Source organism: Physeter macrocephalus, unplaced genomic scaffold (assembly GCF_002837175.3).
Source record: "Physeter macrocephalus isolate SW-GA unplaced genomic scaffold, ASM283717v5 random_522, whole genome shotgun sequence".
NCBI lineage: Eukaryota > Metazoa > Chordata > Mammalia > Artiodactyla > Physeteridae > Physeter > Physeter macrocephalus.
This window is the reverse complement of record NW_021145981.1, coordinates 49,608-50,000: the sequence shown is the minus strand read 5'-3', so window position 1 is coordinate 50,000 and position 393 is coordinate 49,608.

Here is a 393-nt window from a genome sequence, read left to right as displayed (position 1 = left end):
TTTTCTGACCATGATGCTATGAGATTAGAAATGAATTACAGGGAAAAAAACGTAAACAACACAAACACATGGGAGCTAAACAATACGTTACTAAATAACCAAGAGATCACTGAAGAAATCAAAGAGGAAATCAAAAAATACCTAGAAACAAATGACAATGAAAACACACCGATCCAAAACCTATGGGATGCAGCAAAACCAGTTCTAAGAGGGAAGTTTATAGCTATACAAGCCTACCTCAAGAAATAAGAAAAATCTCAAATAAACAATCTAACCTTACACCTAAAGGAACTAGAGAAAGAAGAACAAACAAAACCCAAAGTTAGCAGAAGGAAAGAAATCATAAGATCAGAGCAGAAATAAATGAAATAGATACAAAGAAAACAATAGCAA